Below are 11,555 nucleotides of genomic sequence, written 5' to 3'. Positions count from 1 at the left end.
TTTTAATTATTATGGCGTTAAGAAGATGGTCAAGAAGTTGAGCTTGGGATACGAAAAAATACATGCATGTGAGAATGATTGCATGTTGTTCTATGGTGATGATAAAGATTTGGAAAATCGTAAGTAGAGTTAAGCCGATACAAAGATGCAACTAATGGTGGGAGTGATACCATTCCGAGGAAGATCTTAAGATATTTTAGGATCACTCCTCGTCTGCAGCGTTTGTACATGTCTACTCACACAACCCAACATATGAAGTATCACAAGAATAGAATTGTGGCTGGAGGGGTTCTTAGTCACACTGCAGATGGAGAAGAATGGAAAGATTTTGACAAGAACTATCCAGATTTTGCAGCGGATATTCGTAATGTAAGGCTTGGTCTTGCCACTGATGGTTTCCCCCCGTACAGTAATACTACTTCTATTGTATACTCAGTTTGGCCTGTTGTACTACTTGTGTACAACCTTTCACATACCATGTACATGAAGGATCCATACATATGTTTGAGCCAATCCAGAAGAGTATATGTTGACACCCGAGCAGATCTGTCTTTTAGCACATGATGTGGTGGAAGGAGACTCATCACTACCTGAAGACCATCCTATTACGAGAGAAACACATCAAGCCATTGTTAGGGTCGTAGTTGAGGTGCTAAACAATATCTATAAGATGGATGGACCAGGAGCTGCCTAGGTAAAACTTGTCGTTAGCATTTTCTTTTTTTCTAAAATAAAACGGTATATGTTATGCTAATGTTTGTACGTTCTAAATTTGTACCAGATTTTTATTAGTACCACATATTAAACCAAATGGCTAGGCTTATCATAGTATAAAGATTAATATAGAAGCAACATGATTAAATATAAATAATTGATCAAATTTAGTGAATAATTAAATAATGAATGAAATTGACAGTTTAGAGCATGTGCTGATTTTTAATAAGATGGTCCTAAAACCAACAACGCTCCTGCATAACAGACTTTATATGAAAGATTGTAATTAGGCTTACAACTAGCAATTTATTTTATTTGTAATTGTCGATCTTTGAAATTACTATAAGTCTCTATTAGAGTTGTATACTTGTGTGCCGCTGTGTTGCAAGTATAATTAATATACCACGTAGTTCATTCATTTTATGTTTACTTGATTAAAAGAAAAACTTGTGAATAACTTAGTCATGACATTTACCACAAGGAAAGTGGGCTAATTTCCACAGATGATATACATTCAAATTTGGTTGAATTCAAGTGCAAACTCCGATGATAAATTTACAGTTTTGAGCAACATACGAACAGATTAGTCAAATAATTCATATATTGGTTTTTTTATTATGTACCCACATGTCCATTTGATTTTTTTGACTGAGATTGCAGTTCATTTGCTTTTTTTAACTGAGATGCTAGTTCTTGGCCTGTGATATTAGCTAGTTTCTCTCTTGTACACTATCTTGCGCCATCATAATTTTTAATAAGTTTTTGGATAATTTTTAGTGTAAAGAGTTTATTTTTTTGTATGTTTTGAACAACTAATTTTTAGATATTTTTAATTACTTTTTGAATTTATAACGCTCATGTAGTTCAATTAAATCTGCGACATTTTTAGAGCTGTTTTTTTCCAGATTTTCTGTACTATGCACTTGAGCAGAATTGTTACTCCATAAATGAGATTTTAATTACACTTGTCATATAAATTTGTTAACTTATTTACGTGTACATTGTAGAGGAAGACCATAGCTACAGAAAATGACACTGAGGGTGGTGGGAGCGACAGTGAGAGTACTGAGTCTGAAGATGATCGCGATATGAGTGCTTCGCCTTATGATCATGTCCCCCGTGGCGGTCTGGTTATTAGGGGTTGAATAGATGTTTGTAAGATAATCCAAATTATGTTTGTAAACTGAATTTGGGTTTTTGGATGTTTGTACATATAAGTTTGCGTATGATACTCTAGGCTTTTGCTTGTGAACGAGTATGGATTTACGGTCGTATTAATATTATTTAGGTATTTTGACTTGCAGTGTTAATTATACATGTTGGTAGTGCTTGGTTACATATTTTAAATTAGGGATTGATGTCTGATTGAAAGCCTGGTTTAGAATTTGATTTGGAAGCCAAAAATGGCTGGAAATTAAATGGTAAGAATAAATATTTTTCTGGAAATACAAACTTACGACGACTGTTCATAACATTTTTCGTCTTAATTTAATTTTTCTAAAAATCAAATACGACATTTTTACTGACGGAAGTTAATAGCTTACGACATATAATTTCGTCGTAATAAGGGTTCAAATTTATTACATGTGTGTCCCACTTTATAACATCCGACGATATTTCTGTCGGAAGTTACCAACATATGACGGAATATTACGTCGTAATTTTTTATTATTATTTAACCCCAGAAGTGGGTCCCAGTGTTTCAACTTACGACGCAATGCAAATTTGTGATAAAATTTCGAACTTTCTACTCGAGCAAAAATGACAGAAAAAACTTGTCATAATTGGCTCAATTACGACGGTTTCCGAACAATAAAACCGTCGTAAATGCCCCATTTTGTTGTAGTGTAATGAACAAAATAATAGCCTTCTAAATTCAAGATAGTTAAGGAAATTGTTCAGGAACTACAACAATTCAAGATAGTTAAGGAAATTGTTCAGGAACTACAATCTTTAGGCCAATCTTTTTTAAATTTGGCAAGTAATATTATAGGAAGGCACATCATTTATCATTTAGCACATCATTAAATATGTTCTTATATAAAATAACACCCCAACAACTTTTATAGATGTAGCATGGAGAAAAACATACTATTGGACATTTTCATATATAAAACAATGGATATATACTTCTCATCTTGTCGATGGTTTAAGTCTTGATGGAGACAAATGCGTGCATGAATAATTTCTGTACAAATTAAGGAAGCTAAGAAACATTAATAACATAATATTATTTTCTTTGCATATAAAGAAGATTTAAATGCTTCATGAGAATTCTTTAGGTTTTTATTTTGAAATCGAAAGTAATTAACTCCCTATTGAAAAGACCATTTCCGGGTTTTGTTAGGTCAAGTTATGCGCATAATATCCTTTTTTCCAAGAAATTGAAATCGTATTAATTAATTAAATATTTGCACATACATTAATTAAATCCGAGTGTGCATTATCCACTCATAAAACACAATCCGCTATGGAATGAGTAAGTCTCGCTAAATAGTACATTACTTGATTCAAAAAGTGTTTGTAGGGATGGACATTCACTCCGCCTCGTTCGGGTCGGGATTTAAGGAATTTTTTAGGGGCGAGACGGTGATGAGGGAGAATTTTATGAAGATTTCGGTGATCGGGGGGATCGGGGCGGAGTGATTCCTCGCCCTGATTGTGTATATAAATAATATGTATATATATAATATAAATATATTACTAAATTAATAATTAAAATAAATAAATTTTATAATATTATTTGAATTTAAAATAATCTATAATTTATTGATCAATATTTTATTTTACATTATAATATAATATAATACAATATATTTTTATAACTTAAAATTTGCCGTTTATTTGTATTATATAAAATTTTGATATAATTTGATATTAAAAATATGAGATAATTTCAATATATTTATATGTTATCAATTAGTATTTTAATTTTTTTATTAAAAATATAAAATATAAAATTACATTATTATTTTTTAATTAAAAATTTAAATTCCCCGAAAACCTGTGGGGATCCCCGTTCCTTGTTCGGGGCGGGTATCGGGGTTCAGCGCGATTTTTGGGATCGATATGAGAGATTGGGGGCGGGGACACCACTTCCCGACCTCGAAGTGCCCCGTGCCCATTCCTACATGTATGACCACTTGAAATATGTTTTTACCACCACGCTGCTCCACTGTTTTTTATCCAACTCAAGGTTTACCAAGGCTGTCCTGATGCCTATTTCCGTGGTCACTTTTGATAAAATGTTGCCTTGCTTGCATCATTCTATAGACTCAATAAGTCCACTTACATAATCTTGAGCCATTCCAGAAAAACTAAAATAATGAGAAACTGCAAATAGTGTCGTGTCAGTATTTAGTTTAATTGTATTTTCATCTGGTACGCTCTAATGCTACGCACCATCCATCTGTGTCATGAACCCAAGAGATGTGTCAGTGGTTTTATCTTGAGCATTTTTCCATTGATTGAAGAGAGTTTTTGCTGAAGTGACCAACTCTACAGCTTCCAATCCTCGTTGTTTCCATACTTTCCAAGTCGACTAACACAACAATGCTATCGGACTTAAATCATCACCTTAGTACTGTTGAGAAAAAAACCAAAGCAAACCTGAGAACATTCCACGTAAAGGTGTGCACAGTTTGGTTTGACTTGGTTTTTACCGAAAATCATTACCAAACCATGTATGTCGGTTCAGTTTCTAGTTATTAACCGTAATTAAACTGCTCGAAACGGTTATTTTTGGTTCGGTTAACAGTTTGTCGGTTTCATTTTTTTTTGTTTTTATTTTTTTCAAATTTATTTGTTTAATACAATGCTGAAAAAATTATAAGTGCCATTTTACCTTTTGAGATTTCATTTAAAAACAAAAATGAATATTAGTAATTATTGCGTAGCCGGTTAACCCCATCTTTGCTGGTATACAAGTGCTACTATATTATTACATAGATAATTACCATTGTAAAAGTAACCTCCCAGAAGATTCACAATTGATAGATCCATATTTAGCATCTTTTTATTACCTATTTTATTTCTGTTTTCGTAATTTCATTAATAAAAAAATTATCTTATTTTGTTTTGTAAAAAAATTAATAAAATCAGAATTTGAGATGGAAAAGGTGCAAATAAGGAAGGAGGTTGACTATTCTTGAAGTCAAAGGAATGGGAGGAAATATCAAATACATGTTGGAGAAGAAAAATGAAAAGAAGGAAATATATACTACACCATAAACAACCTATTGTAACACCTAAAAAAGGGTGAATAAAGGCCAAAAAACATTGTTGAAAATGAAGAAAATGGCTATGATAACACTTTTTCAAAAAATAGGACCGTAACTAATATCAGCCCCAACATAGGGGTCTATAGTAACACTTTTTCAATTTTTGGTAACACCAGAAAATGTGAAATCATAGGACATCTATGACTATACTTTTGTTATTTTGGTAACATTAAAATTGTTGTAACTATAGACCTATGGTAACACCATTATGGTATTTGTTACATCTTATTTGGTGTTACCATAACACTAAATTTTGAAAAACAAATTTATCAATAGCTACAACTTGTTATCTATAGTAACACTTTTATATAAACCTTTTATACCTTTACCTACACTTTTAAATCTTTACCAATATTTTTTTTGATATTTACCAACAGAGAATCTGTATAATTTATATCAATAGCTACAGTTTACAGGACTCATTGCTAACACTTTATGAAAAAAAGGGCAATATAATGTTTGAAAATAGAACTTCCCCATTTCAAAGTTTAACAAACATTCATCATCAAAAACAATCCAACCACCAAAATAACCAGATAAGTACTATCAACCACCAACCAGTTCCAAGCCTACCCATTATACCAAAACAAGTACTAGAAACTAAAACTAACTTAGCTAGCTAGGTACCACATCAAGATCATGAAAATTACTGGCTAGGTACAATACAACTTTATGGTGACAACATTATCACTTTTAACATTCTTTCTTCTCTTATGCTGCTCACATAGGTTCTTTATCCTTCTCTTTCACTAATGCTTTTTAGGTATCTTCTTTTTTGAAGAGGTTTCCTTCTTCTTTACACTGAAAGAATTATTATGTGAAAAATTATTAAACTAGGCTTGTAATCGAGACTTGTCGTGTTTCACAAAACTCAATCTATGAAAACTCAAGCCATAGATGATTTTTGAATTTAGTCCATTTTGATTGGTGTGATTTTTGTGTAAGCAGAGGATACACCATTTTTAAAAAACGAGCCAATCAAAATGAGCTAAACTTATGAAATTTAGAGAAAAATCGATTTATCAGATGTACAAGGTTACACTGTTTGATATATAACTTACTTTTCGAGCTTCTGCCACCTTCATTAGACGTTCATTTATATTGTTTTCCACCATGGTTTCTTTTCACATGTTACAAACAACAGATCAGATATTAATACTATGTACAAGAAGTTCATGTTTAGAATAAAATAGAGAGAAATCTATAGGAATCGAAGTAATATGAGCTAGTCAATATATTTGACAAATAGACAATTGCAAAGTTAAAGAAATTTAAAAGCAAAATAGACTAACAAAGCATACTAATTGTATGAGGCTGTTGTTTTCGGAAAATTATTTGTCAATGCAGGATTTTTCCTCCTCTATTGTGTTATACCATGCACGAAAAAAAGTAAACTGATATTACATGTTCACAAAGACTTGCAAAATCAAAGCACATAGAATTTGTAAAAAACCCTAGATTCACTCAACTATGCAGTACCAACTTCAAAAAAGAAGGCAATTTTGTGATATACACGAGTATGTTAACAAACTCAAAATGATTACGTTTCTAAAATAATGTAAAGAAATGAGAAGAAATTGATGTATTAAACTTGAAACAAAAAATTATCAAGTGTGTGTTATGCATGAGATTGATGCTATGTGTGAGTGTATATCAGTGCGTGCTGTAGGTTGTAAAGAACGGGTGATAAATATTTTTGCTTTAGAGTGAGAACTTGAGGTTATTTAACTAACAGTGAATGTATAAATGGGAAGTATAGATGGTATAATTTTGAGAGTATAGTATAGATCATGAAGTGCAGATGATCAGAGTATTTAAAGGTTTAAATTATTTGTTTTAATTATTGCGCCAAAATTGGCTAATTAATTAAAAATTGGTATACTTACGGGGCCGAGTTTTTTCTTGGCTTTGGCATTGGAGCTGCTGCATTAATTGATAATGGGGTTGGGTTGAACTTGGAGCTAAGTTCTGAGAATAGACTCGAGGCTGTCCTCCTACAAGCGGTGCATGCTGATGCAACTTCTGCATAGATTGTACATACTGCTCATAAAATTCTTGTAACTGTTGTAGAGATCACTGCTCTACAGTTGGCCAAGTAGCTGAAGTGCTGGCATTATCTGCAGATGGAGGGGCAGTTGCAGCCTGAGATACTATTGCCTGCGAGGCTTGGGCTACGAATTGTGAACTGTTCTGAGCTCGTGGACTCAAAAAATGTAGTTGGACAATAAATAAGAAATATTATCAATGTAAGAGATTAGGGACTTGCACTAGAAATTGAACATCACATGTAGACATTTGTACACTCACAACACAAGTTTGAGCATGCTCACGTACTTAACAATGTACAAGCCTCTGTTACATACCATGAGAGAATTTCTGAAGGAGCATCCAGAACAATGTGACTTGCATTAAGAAAAAGGGCCCTGCCATGAGCATCCACTCATGTGATATGAGCACCGCACTAGTGTTCAGTCTAGTCTTTCAGCCAAAGCTTTGTCGGATACAACTAGTGGCTGCAATAATTAGGTAAGTGAAGAAATTAAGATCGCCAAAATCATTTCATACACTAAATTGAATACCTATAATATATTAAAGTCATAACCTTAGAGTCTTGTACTGTCACCAAGTATCCATGACAGGGGCAGACCTTGGTAGTTAAAACAACGTCAACAAAACAGATTCTGCAGTATAAATGAGTGCAATATGATTGAAGTGCTTCATTCGGGTAGACAAGTTTGTCACAAACTTGACAAAGGTACTCGCCACCTAGAGAGTGTATGATATGACAAAGGTTCTCATATACAGTCATTCCATCCCAATAACTGGACTTCTTTTTCAGGGAGGCTGCTTATCTCATTCCAATAGTAGTCATAACTGCCATAAGTAGTGTCACTATAATATTTCAACTTTAAAATACAAATATATTGTCAATATAACTGTGTCTCACTAGGTACAACCCATTTAAAAAGTCCTAAATTGATAGAACACAATTGCACTCCTTCCTTTATACATAAACTCCGGCACTTATTTAAGTAAGGTGACTGGTACTCAATCCAGGTTGACAGCTCCCAGGTCTCTGGCTGTAATAATAGTTAATTTTTAGAGTAATTAATACTTAATATGTAGAATTTCCATTTTTCGCTGTACTAAACAAAAAATTAACAAATCAGCATCCCAATAATCTAATTCCAGTGAATTGCACGTGTAAAACCTGTACACGTAATTGACTAGAAAACTAGTTAGTAATATCAAGAACAAAATTTTAACCTAATTTACATAATCAAAAATACCAAAATGAGCACACCTTTGCAGATGCACCGGAACATATCAACAAGTAATTAAATAGGGCCTGGAATCAACAATGAGCAATTGAGGCTTATTCATATTATTTAAATTGGGGGTATTACTACCTTAATACTCGTACAAGAGCACCATATCAAAATCGATGCATAACATCCTTAATTTTAAATTAAATATCATGAATACATAACAAATTATGTACATTTTACTAATGAAAATATGACTCAATGAATCGATTTTTAAATTACCTTCAGTTTCAAACAAAGAGAAGCCCAGAAGTATTGAATCTTAAAATCAATCAGTAGTGAATTGAAACTAGCTTACAGGCCCAAATCATCAAGCCTATTTGATAAACCCACTAGCTAAATCCTCAATTCAGAAACCCTAATTAAAGATTAAGATCCGCTTACAGACCCAAATAATTGATGATGATGACAAGATTGAAGACTCAACTCGACTGAAGAGGGAATACCCGATTGAAGACTGTAACCCGATTGAAGACCCATGGAAAAGAGAATGATAGAAAACCCAATGATTAAAAACACCCGCTTCCGATTGATGATGAAGATGAACTTCCAATGATGAGAGAATTAGACCTAATTAAAGAGAGTGAAATGTGAAGAGAGTGAGTAGAGTGAATGTGATAGACGAGTGAAATCTGAGAGGAGAGGGTGAAATGACAAATTTAATATTTTGAATAAATTTTAATCCCTATACTCATATATTTGGAAATAATTTGGATTTCCGCCCCATGATTTTAATTCCACGGCCTGAAATTTTGGTCATTGGTTACATCTTTCCTAACATTAATTATGGTGTGTAACCGTAAATACCCCATTTTCTCTATAATTACAGTAAATGACACCAATCATTATAATAAAATAAAGTATAACTATAAATAGTCAAAAATAATTGGAAGCCACCTATGGTCACAATTTAGCTGTTACACTGAAACAAAATATTATAATAGGCCTTATATAGTGTAGTGATATCCTAAGCAGGATTTGCTATTTCAAGACCCAAACCTTCATATTTTTCCTATATATATAGGCAGGTGCTCAAATGAGAACCTCTATTTTGGTAAGATATGAGATCTAATCTTGACCCTTAATTTTTATTAATCTTTTATAATCTAAACCACACATTTTCATCTCTCTCGGTTTCTCTCACCTGCCAAACAATTGTCTCATACGCTTGTTATATACATACATAGATATACACTGCCTCTCTACTCCTCAACCAGCCCACCTACCCCCACTCATCACCGCCGCCGCCGTCACCAAGGAGACCGCTCCACCGTCTCCCGTCACACCTCCTAATCTCCATCATCTTCTTTCGATTTCACCGCTGCTGTCATTCATTACGGTTGTGTCATCCAAATTCCAGCGACATCTCAACTGGCGCCACACTACCATCATCACGAATCCAGTCACAAATCATTGAAAGACCGTAAAAAAAACTAATCGACGACGATGATTAACGAATAGATAAATATCGTCAATGAAATGTGGTTACGATTGGCATAGAAAATGATTGATGCTTACATATCTAGTTTAATTATAATTTATGATCTAGTGTAATTATAATTTATTCTAGTGATTTTTATTCGAATCTGGATGATTTAATTTAAATATTTGGTATTTTATGGTGAATTCTGGTGGTTATACCATAATGGTGGGTCTGTTGGTGAATGAAGTTGATGAACGTAGTTGGTCGACAGATCTGGTGGGTAGACACAGTGGTCGGTTCTGGTGAATTTTTTTCTCTGGTGGTGATTTTCTGTTTTGCAGGTGGTCGAATGCGGTGATTTTTGATTTTCCGGTGGTGATTTTATGTTTGACGGTGGTGATTTTCTGTTGGTGGCCGGAGGTGGTGGTTGCCGGAGGTGGTGGTGATAAGTAGAAAGATTATGTTGGAGGAGATTATGGTTGATGATGGCGGGATTTAAAATAAGTGGTCCAGATTAAAAGTAGGTTTAAATTTGTGTGGTCGAGATTAAATCTCATATCTCATCATAAAAAAGTTCTCATTGGAGTAAGACCATATATATATATATATCCCTTCTTGTATTTTACACACCCAACACCTAGAACATCAATTTAGAGTTAGAATTTTGTTAGTTTTTATTTTGCTTATCTTTTTATCATGTGTAGCTAAATTTGTTCCCTATGATGAAGATAATTTAATTGCTTTGATATCTTCTCGTTCCCATTATTTGATTCTCATAGATTTTTCTTAGTGCTTAATTGTTCAATTGATAAAGTGATTTTGATATATTATTGTTACCGGATTTATTTTCAGAGCCTATACTTCCTCCATGAAATTTTGATGGGTCATTGTTAGATAACAAGTTTCATAGTATATGCTTGTCTCGTTAATTGATATACATTATTTTTGTGAAGAAAAGATAATTGACTTTAGGGATTGTTGATGTTAATTGTGATTGATTAATGGATTCAAATTCTGAGGTTTTCCATAATATTTGATTTATTTGCTAATTAAGTTAATTGGAACTCCTCCCAAATCTTATTGTCTAGTTTACCTGATTTAAATTGTTAGGATTTTGAAAATTTATAGTCTCTGTGGATAGATATGTGATTGCTACAACTAAACACTATGGACTTGCAGTTATTATATTTTTTACAAATCAACAATCATGGACTAATCTAGCACCGAAATGAAATTCTACTAATTTAGAGTAACTAAAAGAAAACTTTAATAGACCACATACGTGATGTTTATTGTGGGATATATATTACTATTAGTACTACTGCAGCTCTGCAAATGCCTTAATAGTATTAGCATTTTTAAACCAAAGATTCATGGTCTATACACTATGAACTATCATATCCAGAACTTTTTTCAAATTCTAATATAACAGTGGTATAAGTTTGATATACTCATATATAAAATAAATAAATACATGTATAATGTATTTTAATAATTTTAAAATTAATATAAGCGGTTTGGTTTTTCGGTTCGGGTACAGGGGTAAAACCGTAATGGTATCAAACCGTTCCATCGGTTCGGCTCAGTTACAATTTTTTTTGATTTTTGTGAGTTTCGATTTTATTCATTTTGGGTTTTCAGTTTTTTGATTCGGTTTCAGTTTTTTGATTTTTTTGCTTACCCCTAATTCCACAATTCTACACTATTTATCACTTTCCTTAAAATGTTATAGTTGTCCCCATATATCTAGTACTTCCTTTTATATGGGTATCTATCAATACACCAAAATAATGCATTTATTTAATATTAAGA

The 11,555-nt window shown here is 32.8% G+C and overlaps 1 long non-coding RNA gene across 7 annotated transcripts; it reads right to left on the bottom strand.

Annotated features, from left to right (window-relative positions):
- Nucleotides 1-3,983: 3,983 nt before the first annotated feature.
- LOC141717785 (uncharacterized) lies at nucleotides 3,984-8,969 on the bottom strand. Of its 7 annotated transcripts, none has more exons than XR_012573779.1 (6): nucleotides 8,543-8,969; nucleotides 7,597-8,343; nucleotides 7,358-7,507; nucleotides 6,881-7,197; nucleotides 6,056-6,114; nucleotides 5,431-5,795 (listed from the first exon to the last, which is right to left on the bottom strand). It is a non-coding gene; the product is annotated as an uncharacterized LOC141717785 (long non-coding RNA). The 7 variants fall into 7 exon arrangements; XR_012573777.1 differs by having other exon boundaries at nucleotides 5,432-5,795; nucleotides 6,881-7,507; nucleotides 7,597-8,074; nucleotides 8,299-8,343; XR_012573780.1 differs by lacking the exon at nucleotides 5,431-5,795 and adding an exon at nucleotides 3,984-4,297 and having other exon boundaries at nucleotides 6,881-7,507.
- Between the last annotated feature and the right edge of the window lie 2,586 nt (nucleotides 8,970-11,555).

This window comes from Apium graveolens, chromosome 4 (genome assembly GCF_009905375.1).
Source record: "Apium graveolens cultivar Ventura chromosome 4, ASM990537v1, whole genome shotgun sequence".
Lineage (NCBI taxonomy): Eukaryota > Viridiplantae > Streptophyta > Magnoliopsida > Apiales > Apiaceae > Apium > Apium graveolens.
This window is presented reverse-complemented; position numbering and strand designations above follow the sequence as displayed.